Raw genomic sequence first — 17,963 nt, forward strand, 5'->3', positions numbered from 1 at the left:
CCTCCCTGAAAGCTCAGAGCATTTTTACCAGCTTCCCAAAGGACATTACCAGGGATTAGCACAAGGAAGGAGAATTCAACCTAGACACTCACATAATACAGAAAACAGATGGCTCACTCGAAGACTTATCTTCCACCCAAATGTTAATAAAGCTGGGCTAAGACTAAAATGCCCCAATATTTTAAAAAGATCTTTAGGACTTCACAGATATATTGAGATAACAGAGAGTTTAAATTGTAACTTTTCTGCTGAAATCAAAGTTGTAAATAGTGATCATTTGGTAAATATTACCTAAGCAGCCTAATTCTAGAGGGAGCTCTTAACATCCTCAGCACCAAGGCATTTTCCTTTCAAGTTAATTTTAATGGCCATTTCTGTCCTCTGATTATGCAAGTGGTAGAGCTCTACTTTCCTATGGTTCCAATCCCAGTAATTATGAATCTGCTAGCAATGCAGCATGACCTTGCTTAAGTTGGTGAACTGTGGATTCTTAATACATCACAATTTCAGACAACATTAAGAACTCCCACACAATTCGGTCTTAGGCTATCGAGAACAGCAACAGCATATTAAATTCGTGAGTACTGCACATGGGTACTAAGAAGTCTTGCATCCGAGACCAGGAAAACTAGGAAAGATGATCTTTATTATCCAAAGTGAGGAAAATAAACCAACTGCTCCAGCATATACATCTTGGGATAAGACTTCACCTTGGAGGTTCGCTAGCTAGAGACAGAGTGAGCTCTTGCAGCATCTCAACACCACGGTTAAAATAAAAGCCAGCCCTCACTACTTACCAATTCAGGTAGTTGCCCTCAAAGAAAAATTAGCAGTGCTACCTTAAATACCGGAAACTGCCCCCATAACAAGAGCAAAAGCCAAAAAACCGGCAGGTGGCCAGAAAGTCAGACATTACAGTTAAAAAAACAAAACAAAACAAACAAAAAACCCTAGCAAGTTTTTTTTGTAAAAAACAACAACAACAACAACAACAACAAAATCAACAATTCTGAGCTAAGGCAAAACTACTTTCAGCAGATCTAGGTCCACTGCCATATTCTCATTTCTTATTTAGTTAACTCCATACACATATCTTTTTTTTTTCCTTTTTTTTTTTTTTTTTTTTTTACTAATAAGTAGACCCAACATCCAGCATGGAACCCAACACAGGGCTTGAACTTATGACCCTGAGATCAAGACTGGAGCTGAGATCAAGAGTCACATGCTTAACCGACTGAGCCACCCAGGCGCCTCTATACAAATTTCTTTTAATTCTATACACAGGCGTGAGTTATTTGCTTTATCTTGTAATTTCCTAAAAGGCAATGGAGTTGTTCGAGTAAATATCATTTGAGATGAGGCCAGAAGAACTGTGTATCTCAAAATATTGTTGTGGTAAAGAGAGAAACCAGTTAACAACTGCAGGAGTAAAAAGGGCATCTGCTGTTGCTTGCACTACCAGCTGGTGTCAATTTACGCACACACGTGCACGCGCACACACTCACACGCACTGGTGAGCAGTCCATCAAAAGCAGCACAGCTTCTTAATGTGCTTTTCTCTTTGTAAGACATTATTTTCTAGATATTGCAAGAAAAAAAATGTAAATGTCCTAAAGCACTAGAATTAGCTCAGTACCCTTTGAAACTCTGTCAAAGAATCTCGCAAACCACTATGAAGAGCTCCCTGTTTTGTCCAGAACAATGGGAAATACTAGTCTACAAATCCCACCACTTCCACCTGATTAAGAGAGAAATCTGGCAAGAGATAAACTGTCCTCTTGAACACATAATAGTTTGTGTTAAAAAAAAAACAAAAAACCTCTCTCTCAACCAGAGTTAAAAGTTCACCAGCCAAAGCCTTCTAATACAAAAAGCTCAGTAAGTCTGTTCCTACTGGTCCATGACTGCTTTTATCTAAGCTTTCTAGAAACAAACAGTACCAATGCTTAACTGCCATCAAGCAACTTTTAAGTCTTACACATACTCATATTTAATTCTCATAAAAGCTCTGTGTAGATAGAGCTGTACCAATTCTACAGTTATAAATTTGGAGGCCCAGGGATGCTAATTAAGCTGCTCAAAGGCACATAGTTAGCTGGTTAATGGTAGGTTTCTTCAAAGCCAGGGTTGACCTTTCCAAAGTTGGTTTTCCCGGCATACACTTCACTGCCTTGGGCCAAGTTTGGGAATTACACTGAAGCAGAGTCCCGTGCATCCAAAGGTCATATGTTTTCAACCAGGATATTCATAACCTCCAAATACACCTGCAATTTTTTTCTTGTTGTCATGTAATCGATTGACTGGAACTTCATCACTCTTTCCTAATCCATCAAGACACTATGTACAAAAGAAAAAAAAAAAAACCTGCGGGGGGGTGGGGGGAAGGAATGGCATGCTGCAGGTGCACAAACCATTTAAATCCTCAAAACAAATCCATCATTACAAAACAGATTAGAGATATCCACATTATAAAAAGATTCATTTAAAACAGGACTTGATTTGCATACTCTTTTTCCAGAAACTCAGAAAGCAATTCTTATGGCTAAAGCCAAACATGTTTGCTACTGCCAAAATTGTCTCCCACACAAGACACTTCTCTCGTCAGCAGATTGCATTAAAATGCTTTTATACGCACAGTGTGGTTTCCTAGCTGAAGAAAAGAAGGTGGGATCAATACCACATGCTTTCTGCCCTCTTAAGATCTTTGTTCAAAAATTTAAAGCATGACAGTAAACAAGGGAGATGCAGGCACCTAATGAACATGGAACATCTATGGTTAATCACTGGAGTTTCATGTTCAACCAGCACAAACTTGCAAAAGATATATTTAGTTGGCTGAAACACAGAAGAAACTTAAGAGTTTCTTGACAGAGAAATAAGGAACTAGGCACACGGAGAAGAGCTAATGTGTAGAGAAAGAGGAGATGGTCGGACCAAAGGCACACTGAATGAACAGCACGTGGTCTGCGTAGAAGGAAGAAGACCGTAATAACAGCGGTGCCCCTACATGAAGGTCGGTAGTGGTCATACTGCAGCATGCACCAAGCAGGGAGGGACAATGAAAAAAGATGAGAAAGAAACAGAGAAATCTAGGGAGGTTAACTTTGGAAGCCTAGAACAATCAGGACATACAGATCTAAGATCAAGAAGACCATTAAGGAAGAAATTCTCTGATAGGCCAGAAAGGAATCTGACCCAAATGCTTTTCATTCAAGTCCCCAGAGATCTCTAAAAAACAAAAATTACAGGATAAAAACCCATGACCTCTTTCACAAGTCCCTTCAAACTGCCCCAATCTGAAATGGCTAACCTACTATTTCTTATTCTCCTATTCCACAAAACATTTTGCTCATGCTGCCCTTCTCTGAGCCTCTACTCCAACCTTAGACTAAGCATGATTAACTCATTCTAAGCCCTCTACACCCAAAATTGAACTTTTGGGCCAACTACTCTTTTCCTTCAGTGGGCCTTCCATGATAAAGGCCAGGAATGGAATCAAAGACAAGCCCTCCTACCCCTGCAGCTCTGTACTTTCACGGCATAACTTCTCACCTTCCTAAGAGTAACAAAGACAAGGAACCTTCTGAACCTTAATACTCAGCAGTTAACACAGAACACCAACACAACAGCCTCTGGAATGTTCATTCACTAAGCAGCTAACAGATATGGATAACCCCAGCCATCAAACAGCAAAACCCAACTTGACTACCCAGGGAAGACATGATTTTCCAAGACCTCCTTTACAAAGCTGTAAAAATACATATACCTGAATCCAACCCCCCACCCCCAGTTAAGTTGTTGCTATGAGTGGAAAATGTTAATAGTACCATAAACAAACACAAAGCATTAAATCTTATTTTGACATTTTATGTAGCTAACGCAAGGTTATATGTCATTTCTGAATGCACCCACATAACTAAATCCTACACATACAAATGGTGATACCAAGTCAAAAAAGAAAAAGAGAATGAGAAAGAGGGGAAGGCTGGGTCATTTAAGAAGGGGACCCTGGGGGCATGTGGCTGGCTCAGTCAGTTAAGCTTCTGACTCTTGATCTCAGCTCAGGTCTTGATATCAGGGTCATGAGTTCAAACCCTGTGTTGGGCTCCATACTGGGTGTGGGGCCTACTAAAAAAAGGAGCGGGGCAGGTGGGGAGACCCTGGATAGCATCACATCATCATTTGGGGAAAAAAAAGTTTCAACTAAAGTAAAAACATGTATCATTTCACCTTCTTATCTGTATCACTGATAAAGTATACTCAATATATGTAACAAGGCTTTTCACCTGAGGACAACGCTTCACTTTGGTTCATTTTATTTCAATAAAGAAAGACCATAATTAAATTAGAGATATTTTTAGCAAAGACAAAGGAAGTAAAATTCCAAAGGACATCCACTGTCCCCAACTGACACAAAGATTTAGGTATAAATAACATGTGATTTTCCTTTTCTTTTGTACAGCACATTTTGTTTAGTTTATATTTAATAAAGAAAGGCAGTTACATTTTCAAGAGGATATGAGGAACATGGTTTTCTTTTTCTTTTTTTTTCCTCCCCCTCAACTTAAAATAGTCACATAAAAGCACTGATTTTTATACTTAGGAGAAATCCCCAAACAGACCAATTGTGTTTGGTCAGGTTAGGGTATAAATGCTGACTATAAAGGAAACGTATTTTAAATTCTGCAGACACAGCTTCAAGGACCTCAAGAAAGCCCTCTCTGAACCAGTAAAGAGAAAATCTATAGAGGAAGCCAGTAGTACAAGGTGGAAGTTTAAAAGCTGCAGGTCAGATGGGAACCATGGCTACAAATTAAGTCAAAGAGGTACCCGGACAGAAATAAATATCCATTTTGTTTTTGCTAGGGGACAGCTATGTTACAGCAAACCACTCTGAGACCATAGGGCAATTTGCCCACCAATTAACAGATGGCTTCTAAAAAGAAATACAAAATGGTCTGGCTCCCACAATTGCCACATTCATATCACACATAAGCATCTCTGACAAAATAACCTAGTTTAAAAGTTGAAAGATTAACTATTGTGATCTCCAAATTTAAAATTCACACAAACACTGTAATTAAGAAGCAAATGCTTAAAAGATTTTGCTCAGACAATGACTCATTAGCACACAAAAGTGAAGTGGCCCTGTCCTCATCAGCATCACAGTAAATGCACCATCACCTGGAGAAGCACAGAGGCTGCTCTCTTACCACTGACTAAAAAGTACATTAAAAAGGAAATATGCAAATCATATACTCCACAACTCAGTCTATCTGACCACTGCTGCTAACTCTGGACACAATTTCCCCCACGAAACAGGAAAAATCTAAACACAAAAATAATCTTTTTAACTTAACTACCATTTTATCATCTCAAGTACCCATGAACCTAAAGCAAGATGGTGGGAAAAAGAATTTTATTCAACAAGTGCACCTAGGGTGCCTGGCTGGCTCAGCTGGCAGAGCATGCGACTCGATCTCGGAGTCGTGAGTTCAAGCGCCACACTGGGTATAGAGATTACTAAAAAAATAAACTTTAAAATAAATAAAAGTAGTACACCTAAACTTTTAATTTATCTTAAGGACTTTTTTTTTTTTAATTTTAAAGTTCTTTTTAAATCTCTTTGAGACAGAGTGAGAGTGAGCAAGCCCGGGGCAGAGAGAGAGGAAGAAGCAGCCTCCCAACAAGGAGCCCGACGCCAGGATCCTGGGATCAAGACCTGAGCTGAAGGCAGATGCTTAACTGACTGAGCTACCCAGGCACCCCTACCTTAAGGACTTTTAAAATCATTCTTGCTTTCACCTGCTATTACTGAAGTTACCTGATTACGCATCTGAGGCTCACTCTTGGGGAAGATGCTGTGTTTTTACGACACCAGATTAAATAAAAATAAGGACATGTGATGTGGGGGAAGCAACCTCTCCTGACAGAGCTTCTAAGCTATCTGGGTCACATCACATGGCAACTCTGCAAACATATTTCAAGATTAGGGCAAAAACACAAGGCATAAGGTAGTTCTTTCAGAAAAATCTGTCTTTTTGCCACAAAGCGTCCCCTAAAGAAAAGGGGGCTGGGAGTGTAATGCCTCCTGCTAACTCAGCCCTAAGATGCACTTCTTTGAAAGGATACCTCATCTGTGGAAAAAAGCTGGGCTCTATGCACTCTCTCATGTTCACCCCTGTGACTCCACTATCTACCTTGCCCTTGTCAAGTAAGTTACACAAATCAATTCCTACCAGAACATTCCAATCAGTCATATTAAAGAGCCTCCTAGGCTGTTGAGTGCTATACAAAATGCTAGGTATTCAAGTACAAGCACGCCACTCGAATGACGATTTCACTAAACACTAGTCTTACAGCTCATTTCAATATTCAATAATCTTTAGTGTCAAGCTTTCTTATGTTGTTGCTGACAATTTCTTCCCTGCTACGTATAAAGGAGTGGGGGTCTAAATAGTGATACATTACAAACTCATCTCCTCCTTTATTTTGGGAAAACTTGAAAAGTCTTACGTATGGTGCCAGATCACTTACTAGTCAAGCCCTATCCCCAAACATAATGCAATGTATATAATACGGGCTTATTCTAGCTGCCCTCATAAACACCAACATTTTTAAGGTAGTCCATTTATACTCAGATTATCAATCTCATTTTCCTTAAGCAAGAATATTTTTCTAGCAAGAAAACACATATGTTCATTGAAATGCATCTCTTTAATCCAAAGCTTTCCATACTCTACCTGGGTTCTTGATCTCCACTTCTCTCTCAAAAAATTACATCTGAGACTAAAGGAAGTAAAACTTATACTGTGTTTAAAAAGCTTTATCTCCTATAGACAGTTGTAAATTGTAAAGATGTAAAAACTTCAGATACCTCTGAGATTAGCTGAGACTGAGATAAAGATTGACTGCCTCTAAGCAGCGTTCTTCTGAAGAAAGAGAGAAGGACAAATTCTTTTTCTGAAGCCTCCAGACTGTGAAAGATTACATTAAACAATTCAATTATGCTCTTCTGTGGTACTAGAACACCTTCATTTTAGCCCTTGCACTCTTAAAACATAGAAATTAACTCAGTATTTCTTCTTATTCCCAGCAATTCTCAAAACTTTTGACTGAATATCCAGAAACAAAAAAAACTGAAGGTTAATCACAGTGATAACTATATAAGCTATCATATCTTAACAAATGATAGTCCTCAAATTTAAAATCTTACCAACAGACATAATGACTTCCAGATCTTGCCTGTTACCCCAAGACCCTGGATTCCATTATTGCTCACAGAGCTAACTTACCCTTCACTTTCATTCTCTGTAGCTCTCATCTAAATTAAAAGAAGGGAAGCAAAATTCTATGGAAACACAAAATGACCAGGAGCTATATTACACTATTACAATCTCCAAAGGAATTTTGTTTTTTCTGAATGCAGGATCTATAGGCTAATGAAGGTGTTATTCAAAAACTTTCTGTATCATCTCCTAAAACCTGGTGATACCCTGGTCAGGCCATGCCCCTCCAGCCCCCCATGTCATGTTTCCACTAAAAGCTAACTACTTGAACAGATATCCCATTCTAATCCTTTAAGCTTACATAAGTATCTTAACAGGTTGCAGGGCTGAGAACATAAAACCGACCTCATATTCTTTCAAACAATTACAGTTACAATTCTGCATCAGAGACTAGTTAAAAATAAAAATACTGTAAAAAAGAAAAAGCTAAAAGTAGAATTTAATTTAAAAAAAAAAAAAAACTGCTGAAGACTGTCCAAAAACCATTGATACTGACAATGTAAACCACTGACTCGCTGGGACAACTGATCTGACACACCGTAACCAACCTACTCGGATCCATTTTAAAGTGGACTAAGAGCAAACTACAGAATTCATTTCAGTGGTATGAAAAAAGCTCTCGGGGACTAGTACCAGGGTTAGGAAAGAGGACATGGAGAACAGTGCCTTGGAGGCCACTGTGTTATTGACCCAGTGGCACCTTAAGACTGGATTTAAAGCATCAAAATGTGAGGAAATAAAATTGTTCCCTCAGGCTCCAGTGACCTTGAATATAATGAAAGGACTCTGGTTTGCCTGTTTACATGCTGCTCTGCCTCCTTTAAACCTTACTTTAAAAGGAGAATTTGACTTTCTCAGGATAAAGCCGGAAGGTCAAACGGGTTGTGAAGAGTCAAGGACAAGACCACATCTCATCTAGAAAGTAAAAAAATAACCAGATCTATCACCTCAAATGCAAAAATGCAAATTTCTGTGGAGCTGGACAGGAGGTTGGGGGTGGATTACAGGACTTGTGAGCCATATACACTCCCCCTTCAAAACCAAAGCATTATGTAGAAAACAGAGTTCCAACAAAAAGTACAATGATGAGAAAAGAACTCATTAAGAGCTAAAAATAAACTCTAATTCACAATATGCATACGGATTTAACAAAAAAAGGAAAACAAGATGTAAAATTGCATCTGCTAAGTTAACCATGCCCTCGTGGAAATCGCCACCCCCCCTTACACAAACTGAAATCTGTAAAGTCTGTGATGACTGAATAAAAGCAAGGCTTTAAATGTTTTCAATGAATATTCCAACAGAAAGAAAACAAAGGGATAGCAATTTTTTTTTTAAGTCCTCTGATCTAACACTACAGGAATACTGGGCTTCTTAACATCCAAATACACAGGTCTCTGCATTTCCCTACCTGAATATCTTATTTTATGGAATCAGAATAGTATTTACACTTTATATTAAAGGTGTACTAATTTAAAGGAAGAAGATGTCCATAGAAGTGAAAACAAGCCTCAGTTTTTATCTAACCAAAACCTCATGATTCAATTTAACAACTTGCTGACCTTCCAGGCCAGTAATAATCCACTGGGGAAGCTCAGCTGAGAGTACCTTCATGTTTTAAGTCAAGCGCATTCATTCTGAGTAACATGCACACAATACCACACAGAGCAGTAAGTCCACACTCCAGCACTCTAGTTCATACAGACTTGTATTATCAGTAATCATCTTTCTGGACTCCCAAGTCCTGCCTTGAATTTCCTATTCCCACTTTGTCCCACCTCTAGAAAATCAATTATCTTGGTCAAATCATCTAGAAAGTGAAGAACAGAACATTAGCTTTGGGTTCTTCCCACACTATGCCTGAGAAACTATAAGAATTCTAAGGCACCAGATCTACTTGAAGATTTTTTTCAAAATTGGTTCACCTAAGGAAAAAAGTCTGCAATTGTCATAATTGAATGTATATTAACTGCTAAGAAGGGGATAGGAGAGAGAGAGATGCCTGTGAGCTACCCATTTTATAAAAGAAATTCAACTTTGGAGTCAAATAGCTCATATAAGGCTACATTACAAGTAAGTGGCTAGACCTGGATATGAACCCAAGTGTAACACATTCTTTCTAGGCGAAAACCTCTAAAATAGCCTTATTAGGCCACCTCCCTAGCTAGGGAGTGGCAGGTAGCAGGCATTTTGTTTCAATGTTAATCCTAAGAACTTGATCCCAAGCTAAGCAAGTAACAACCCTAGTGTACACAGGGGTTTGGTAAATCCTATTACCACTGCATTCAAGTCCATTTCACAAGGAAAGATACAAAGGAATGCTATGAACACAGTTTAAATTGAATACTTCCATCTTGCATTTGTTTCTGTGAAGGAGGCACTCTACTGAGTAAGAATCTGTTCTTATTTAGAACAATGTAGAATGACCCTTTCTCAATTAGTTCAGTATGATATATGATGTAAGGTTGAGTAGTCAGATCACAAAAAGACAGTTTTAACTGAGGATCTGTTTCTTCACAATACTTGGAAGAGCTGCCAATGCTGCTTTACAGCTTTAAAGCTCCTCACAATATAATTGATGACAGATACCATCACCAATAAAAGGACATTCAATGGTGTCAAAATATTGACACTGTAAAACTTTTAAAAGCGAAACCACGTTTTAAGGAGTACAACATGCTAACTAAAGCCACTGCTTAGGCCTCACAAATCAAACTATACTCACAAGTAAAATGCCAGGAAATATTTTTTAAAGCTGACCTTTTTAGTTGAAAAGGCAAGCTCTAAGGGTTTCCACAGCTCTCAAAATTCAGTAGCAGCAATGCACTCCACTGAAAGTCAATTAACTTGGAACAAGCTTGGAAGAAGCTGGTGAATTGTGAAGCACGGTTTTAGCTTCAATGATCAACTATTCTGTTCAGGAAATATTTAAAAGGAAATGTTCCAACAGGTGCAAAATCAAAATGCTTTGCTCTATTCAAAATTTCCCAAGTTAAAAAACAAACGCTGATGCTAAGGTAGTGTAATATCTAAGATAGTGAAATAAAAACCATCAAAAGAAAAATAGGCTGATTTTGTATGCCATCATGAAAGGGGGGGGAGTCATTTTCACAGGTGAGAAAGTGGATTTTAACATTCTATTGATTACAGAAGGAAGAAGAAATCCTGTATCAGAATTTAATTGCTCTTTATTCTCCCATTTAGTTCACCATCTTTTTTCTCATCTACATTTTTTCGTCATTACTAGGACAGCCACTAAATAATAAATTGAAAGTGGCTTCTACTCTATGCTACCCATCTCCTGATGCAGAAGTAAACAAAAACTAGAAAGAGCAGTGTGAAAAGATCTGGAATAGCAAACAGCACACATGCACTCACACTTGGCTAAATTTTAAGAGGAGGACTCCTTACAGAAGAGCTTCAACTGTGTTGTCTATGAACTTGAATACGTTAACAAAGTTTATGTTTTGTACCAAATTAATAAAGGAATCAAGCCAAAGCACTCAATGCTTGTTCTTAATCTACTGACAAGACAACCATGATCATTCCAGAAGCCCCAGTGACAATATGGGTCAACAAAACACAGAATCAAAACTCATAAACCTCATTTACACACTAGGTTCAACCTCATTTTCCCAGTAGATACTCTTAAAAAGCTGCTGGGAAAATGTGTAACCAGCTCTAGGAAGCTGCAATACTTTTCTTCATTTCCCTCTAATGGAATAACATAAAGTAACGCAAATATCAACATCAAGAAATCAGAGAAACTAAAATCCAAATGACTGACAAATTAATCAGCAATGGTTTTGCTCCAAACTTTTCTTTATCCTCACGATAGCTGTCTTTTCCAAGCAACTAGCCATTTCAGGTTGCATTACCATAGGATATCCAAAGAAGAACATTTTTTTGTTTAGGTTTGCTAACTTAAACTTATTTCACGGTAAAAGGGTCCTCAAGAAGATACCACCCCAAATATGCCATTTTGGCCTAGAATTATTATGAGCTGAAGGCAATTAAGAACCAACACACACAGAGTTCTCTTCCCTATCCTTTTCTGCCTACAAAGGAAGTCACAAACTTTCCTTGTGAGGAGGTCCCCTGCCCCTGTGCCAGAAAGAGGAGAGTAAATTTCACCACCAGAGATGGAGAGCTGGCACCAAAATGTACAAACAAACCTTGCTAATGCAGCTCAATACCTTCCATCAGTTTCCCCCATGTAATTCCTGGTCACTTCCCCACAATTTATCAAGCCTCAGAACCCACACCTCCTTTCCTTTGGTAAAATAGTATAAGTCCCCACGTTTAACCACTTCTTTGAGTTTCAATTCTCTTTTGTGAATCCACTGCATACAAAATACTAATAAAAATTGTGTGCCTCTTCTATTAATCCACTCTCCCCCCAGTTTTATTGAGATAGAGTTGACATAAAACATTGTCTAATCTATCTTTTGTTAGGTTCAGTCCCTGAGGGCCTGTGAATCAAACTAAGAGAATTAAGGAAAGATTTTCCTCCCTGATAATGGTAAAGAACTGTATTTAGTTTCCTAAATTCAATAAATTCTAATTTCATCATCCTGAAGTTCTTCATCTACATTACTCAAGGCTGACACTGAAATTTGTTCTATAAAAAACAACCTGAGTTTACGGTTTGAGTGGAAAAATGAGCATAGAATTTTAAAGTTTTTCTTCCAAAACTTTGTAAAAAGCTTCTGTAAAAAGCTTCTGTAAAAAGCTTCTGTAGTGGTAACAAATGTTTTAAACGACTGATTAGTCATGACCTTTGAAAACAGACAAAGGTGCAATTAAGAAAATAAAGATACGAAGTTTCTTCAGTACTACCACCACCCAAAAAAAAAAAAATTTCATTTCATTTTATACAAATTTCGTCACTAAAATCTAAAGATAGCCATATTCAAATGTACTGTATTCCACCCGTTAATACACTAGGGACCACCAAAGCATTTACTAGCAGAGCCAAGGTTTTGTGTAGACCTGAGCACACACCAGCCTTTCTGCTAAATCTCTAATTAAATCGCACCCAGAGTCTGCAGTGTGAGGTGTTTATTAAGCTACGACCATCCACCCACCCACCCTGCCCTCTTCAACTACATATCTGAAAGAATCAGAATTCTTAATCTCTTGATACTATGGACACTCAACAGCTGACTTTAGGACTGTAACAGACACACACAACCACCTTTTCAAATTAATGTTCATCAAAACAGCCTGAGGCTCACTGTGATTGACTTCATCAGAGTAAATAAATGCTATTAAATTTGAAGGTATGTATTAGAAAAATAAAATACCACTTACTGCTTCAATCCTGAAAAGCTAAGATTATGTTTGTCTTTAAAAAGAGGAGGAGAGGGGCACCTGGGTGGCACAGCGGTTAGGCGTCTGCCTTCGGCTCAGGGCGTGATCCCGGCGTTATGGGATCGAGCCCCACATCAGGCTCCTCCACTATGAGCCTGCTTCTTCCTCTCCCACTCCCCCTGCTTGTGGTCCCTCTCTCGCTGGCTGTCTCTATCTCTGTTGAATAAATAAATAATAAAATCTTAAAAAAATAAAAAAAAATAATAAAAAGAGGAGGAGAGGGGGCGCCTGGGTGTCTCAGTCAATTAAGCACCTGCCTTTGGCTCAGGTCATGATCTCAGGGTCCTGAGATGGAGCCCTGCATCAGGGCTCCCTGCTCATCAGGGAGTCTGCTTGTACCTCTCCCTCTGCCCTTCCCCTCTCTCATGCCTGCTCTCTCCCTCTCAAATAAATAGATAAAATCTTTAAAAATAAATAAAAAATAAAGAGGGGAGAATATTCTCAGGAAGGAACAAAGATGTACTTAAATCTAGCTAAGAACACTCCTATTAAAAAAAAAAAAAAGAGGGGGGGGTGGGAGAGAAAGTCTGTGTTACCACAGGTGGCACTGTCTGTTCAGAGGTAATCATCCAAGGAGGGACACTGGCAAAGTCCCTCCTTGAGTTCCCTACAGTTTGTATTTATTGTTTGGGTTTTTATTTTTCCCTTTTGTCTGAAAGATTCCAGCAGACAGCTGATGGGGTCAGCACAGGACCCACTTTCAACAATTCCTAGAATAATAGTGAAGGTATCACACCAAGATAAAAAGGAGCATCACTCAGTACCTGAGGTCTTCAACTAACTATACTTCTCTCGTTCTTCTATTAGAAGAAAGGAAAAGTAACAATGACAGAACAAGCTATCTTGGAATTTTGACAACCAATTATACATGTGCGTGCATTGCGCACACGCGTGCACACACACACACACACACAACACACCCTTCCTTTCAGGGACAGGTTGGGTGTTTAGTAAAGACACAGCCTAGTGACTTCTAAACTTGACATCTCTAGTCCTGCACCCCAGGAATTAACTCATCAGAAACCGCCACTGGGGAGGGGTCAGCCCCTGAAACTCAGGCACTGCAATTCTAAAACTCTGCCACCCATCTCCAGCCAGGGTTCAGGTAAACCTGGAATATTCTGGTTCTAGCTCCCTGCAAAATGTTCAGGAAAAGTAGTGGATACCTCCCAGGTAAATGGAACGTTCTGGGTCCTACTTCAAAGATTCTGATTCAGTAGGTCTGGGGCAGAGCCCAGGAAGCTGCATTTCTGATAGACATCCAAAGTGATTCCAATGCAGGTAACTCTACTGACTATACTTCAAAGGCTGATTCCCAAAACTGTTTGTTGGCCTGTCAAAATCCCCTGGGGAACTTTCTGACAACAGATTCCTAAAGCCTCCAGAATCTGTATTTTATAAAATTCCCTCACATGAGGATAGGCAGCCAGATTTAGCAATCACTGAGCTAGAATATCCAAATTCACCACTATAGACTACAAAGTTTGTAGAGAGGCATGGATGTTCTTCATTTTATGTTTATCAGTCGGTCCTTGCCTCTCAAAACTCTCCCATTCCCCTTCTGAAGAAGACACACCCATCACAAGATGCCCCTCAGTGGATCTGTACAAGTTATGTGTCCCACTATACATTTATCAGTCAGTTGGTCCTGTGGTTAATTTTTTAAGAGTTCTGGCCTCTAACAAGAGGCAAGGAGGAAATATCCCAGGAAAGAAGTAGAAAACCAGAATTCTGGTCCCTGCTCTACCACTTAATAGCTACGTGGTCTTGGACTATTCAGTCATTTAAACAAACCTGGGCTTCAGATCACCTGCTAAGTGACGGAATTGGCTAAGGTCACCTCAAGGATGTTTCTGATTCTAACACTCTATTACTCATTCCTTGCATCATAAAATCCGTTTCACTCCTCTAGAATGCAGCATCAGCAGGTGTCAAGGACTCTAAGGTGCATAAACTCAAAGAGATGGACCGACATCAGCTAAACTGTACAAGCAGCAGTAGCTTCTCATGATGAATGTCTATAAACAGGAAATGGGATGAAGCATAAAGCTGGGCATGAGCCCAAAGAAAGGGCCTGAAAAACAACATAATAAATAGAATTTAGGCCAAAGAGAAGATTACTATATTTACTACTGAAGAGGTGACTTTTTTTTTTTTCAAGATTTTATTTATTTATTTGACAGAGAGAGAAACAGCTAGCGAGAGAGGAAACACAAGCAGGGGGAGTGGGAGAGGAAGAAGCAGGCTCCCAGCAGAGGAGCCCTATGCGGAGCTCGATCCCAGGGCTCTGGGATCACGCCCTGAGCCGAAGGCAGACGCTTAACGACTGCACCACCCAGGCACCCCTGAAGAGGTGTCTTAATGTATTTTTCTAATCCTGATTCTATGAAAATAGTGACATTAATTTGCCAACAACACAATCTAAAAATTATATACTCTCTTTTAGGACTCAGGAAAGAGGCACATACTTCCCGCTGAGATACAGTTTCCTAATTCAGCATTATTTAAGCAGGGAAAGACTGAAGAAAAATGAAAAAGAGTGATTTAAGTGTTCTTCCCAAAGAGTGATCTCATAGTTTTCTTAAAATCCAGACAATTAGGGGCACCTGGGTGGCTCAGTCATTAGGCGTCTGCCTTCGGCTCAGGGTGTGATCCCAGCTATGGGATCGAGCCCCGCATCCGGCTCCTCTGCTGGGAGCCTGCTTCTTCCTCTCCCACTCCCCATGCTTGTGTTCCCTCTCTCGCTGGCTATCTGTCAAATAAACAAATAAAATCTTAAAAAAAAAAAAAAAATCCAGACAATTAATGCTTACCTCCTACAAAATCAGAATATAAGCTTCCCAGGAGGTAGGATAAGTTGGGTAACTAGACCAAGGATCTCAGACTTGACCCTACTACTGTGTACTGAAAAACCGCATAAACCGGGTAATGCTAAACAGCACAGGGCAGGGTCCAAATCCTCACAAATTCTTTCAATCTTTCTAGATATGCTAATAGTAGCTTTTTAGGAAGATACACCCACTTGGCAAAGTACAACCATTCAAAATCCAGTTTTAGAAATCTACATTTATTAGACTATTTTGTTCAATACAAATACTAAGAAACTCAGAATTTAAAAAGATATATATTTAAATTTATGCTTTGAAACTAAATGAGTCAGAGAGACCCTTCTGAACACTGTTTTAACCCATACTAAGAATAAGGTGTCAGTGGACTAGGTCAAAACAGGGTTACTAGAAGAGGTCCTCTGTATTCTTATTTACCTACTCACCTTTTTATAATACATAGTTCATTATCATGGACATCTATTTATGAAACATGCTCATACTTTGATATAAACAGGTTACAGAAGAGTTTCAGAATGTCTGATAATCTGTTAAATGATTTCAAAGCTTTCATAGCAAAAGCTTTAATATGCTCGATGGAAATCTAGTACTGGGGAGATATTCCCCAATATGAGTTCCGTGGTCAAATAAGGCCAGAAAACTGGTTTCTTTACAGCACGATTTTAATGTGTGGTTTCTAATATGCTAATGATCTGTGGTTTGGCTCTTAAATAGGAAACTATGAAGGACAGCATCTCAAACTTGTCTGTCAATAGAACATTTACTTTGAAGAACAAGTATGACTGTGTCTCTTGGAATGAAGCTTAGAAAACACCTTTTGACCCTCCTGCCCACCGTGGATTTTCTTGGGTACTCCATCTGCTTACCAGAGGTTTTATATTTTTTTATTTTTTTTTAAGATTTTATTTATTTATTTAACAGAGAGAGAGAGAGAGAGAGAGAGAGAGAGAGAGACAGCCAGCAAGAGAGGGAACACAGGTGGGGGGCGGGGGGAAGAAGCAGGCTCCTAGCAGAGGAGCCTGATGTGGGGCTCGATCCCAGGACTCTGGGATCACGCCCTGAGCTGAAGGCAGATGCTTAACAACTGAGCCACTCAGGCGCCCCACTTACCAGAGGTTTTAAACAGAAATTTTACCATGGTGGAAAATTTTATTGGCTCCCTCTCACTGAAAAGACAATGGGGTGTCGGTGGAGGATAAAGGAAATGGACAGTAAATATTAATGCACTTTGCCAGTGTCTTTTTTTTTTTTTAATATTTTGTTTATTTATTTGACAGAGAGAGAGAAACAGCCAGCGAAAGAGGGAACACAGGCAGGGGGAGTGGGAGAGGAAGAAGCAGGCTCCCAGCGGAGAAGCCTGATGTGGGGCTCGATCCCAGGACTCTGGGATCACACCCTGAACAAAAGGCAGATGCTTAATGGCTGAGCCACCCAACTTTGCCAGTATCTAACCATGTACTTCAGATTACCATGAGCTGTGGTGTCATTACCACTGTTTATCACACTAAAGACAGGGAAGCAAAGGGTATGAAGACACAGAATTCAAATTTACTGCACCATAAAACAGCTCTAGTAAAAGACTTATGAAAGGTTAAGATAATTCAAGACTGAAAAGAGATGAAAGGTAAAAATCTTTGTAATATTTTCTGCAGAAGATGCCTAATACAGAGGATGTAAGATTTGTTTCATATTTTTATCTACACACAGTATCATAACAAAAAAGTCAACATTTATATACCTACTTCAAGCATTTTTTTTTTAAGTGGTAGGGACAGTTACTAAGCAATCAAACCAAAAATCACACCATTGATGTCATGGCCTTTATACCATTTATCACACAGTCATTTATGTCAAAGATGTTACAAAATCCACATATGAAGAAGCTGTTTTGCTAAAAAGAAAGTAATAAAATTTAGAGTCAGGACAAATGTACTAAGAGCCATTTGTTCTCTACCTTTTGCAACTTTTCAAAAACTGTTTATAAATTTCACATATGCTACTGACACTGATTTTGGAAAAAGAAATGGAAAAATATTCTCCATTTGATTATCAGTATTCAAAAACAAAACAAAAAAACCCACAAACTTCCTGATGATATTGTGGTGAACACCTAAGTAATGTAACTAAGTAATCAAAATGTAACTATTCAGTATGGATTGATGAGAACCAGGTTTTACTTAGTTTTTACTTGATTTAAGTATGTTCTCTCTGTGAGCTTCAATTTGTAGCTCAAGGAAATAGAATTATGAGGCCAAGCTGAGGTGTCAGCTCTAAGAACTCACTCACTCACCTTGGAGGCAGTAAGCCCTGCTATCCTGATAAAAGAACACCTAAAGGTACTATCGCAGACAAAGTAAAAATGACTGCAGAAATCACCTAGTGTGACCCCTTTCTTAGCCCTCTACCTCATTTTACCAAGGGAGGCCTGAGGCCAAGAGGTGACTTGTCCAAGGTC

At 39.1% G+C, this 17,963-nt stretch overlaps 1 protein-coding gene across 12 annotated transcripts in view; it reads right to left on the reverse strand.

The window, feature by feature from the left end:
- ELAVL2 (ELAV like RNA binding protein 2) overlaps positions 1-17,963 on the reverse strand; it is a 140,211-nt gene that overhangs the window by 48,773 nt on the left and 73,475 nt on the right. The gene's annotated exons all lie outside the window — the stretch shown is intronic.

The sequence above is a fragment of the Ailuropoda melanoleuca genome, chromosome 7 (genome assembly GCF_002007445.2).
Source record: "Ailuropoda melanoleuca isolate Jingjing chromosome 7, ASM200744v2, whole genome shotgun sequence".
NCBI lineage: Eukaryota > Metazoa > Chordata > Mammalia > Carnivora > Ursidae > Ailuropoda > Ailuropoda melanoleuca.